General features: G+C 43.3%; 1 protein-coding gene across 1 annotated transcript in view; it reads right to left on the reverse strand.

The window, feature by feature from the left end:
* Window positions 1-697, reverse strand: part of LOC102668316 (serine/threonine-protein phosphatase 7 long form homolog) — a 5505-nt gene that overhangs the window by 1130 nt on the left and 3678 nt on the right. The gene's annotated exons all lie outside the window — the stretch shown is intronic.

Genomic DNA, 697 nt, shown 5'->3' on the forward strand with positions numbered 1-697 from the left:
GAGAGAGGGGGAGGGGTGCCGCCATTGCTGCTGGCGGGATGGGAGGGGATAGGAGAGAGAGAGGTGTCCCGCCCTTGGAGCTGGCGGGATAGGAGAGAGAGAGGGGGTGGTCCCGCCCTTGGAGCTGGCGGGACAGGAGAGAGAGGGTGTTGTAGGGTGGTACCGCCAGTGGCGGCTGCGGGACAGGGGCAGAGAGGATCCCGCCACTGGGTTCTGCAGGATAGGGGCAGTGAAGCCGCCTTTCGAGCTGGCGGGATAGGGGTCTGTTCATGGCATCACAGCAGGGCCTATGGCATATGATGATGCACTCACATGGCATACACAAACACATTAACGTAAGGTAGTGTTTTTTAACTAATGTAAATTTTTATTGCTCTCTCACTTTGATAATCATGTATTAAAAATTGAAGTTTTAATCTTAAGCATCAAATTTTTATAATTATAATGTAATGATTAAAATTAATTTTTCTCATTTTTCATTTAATACATCTTCATCATATTATTATATACCGCATGCATATAGACACACGTATAGTTCTTATTTTGTTTTAAGGGTAAGGGTTTAGTTCTTATTTTATAGGGTTAGGCTTAGTTTTTTTATTTTAGGGTTAGGGTTTAGTTATCAAACTCTTAGAGCTAGGGACTAATTTTTAGGGGTTAGGGTTAGGTTTTTTTATTTTAGGGTTAGGGTTTACTT

Source organism: Glycine max, chromosome 9 (genome assembly GCF_000004515.6).
Source record: "Glycine max cultivar Williams 82 chromosome 9, Glycine_max_v4.0, whole genome shotgun sequence".
NCBI classification, from domain to species: Eukaryota; Viridiplantae; Streptophyta; class Magnoliopsida; order Fabales; family Fabaceae; genus Glycine; species Glycine max.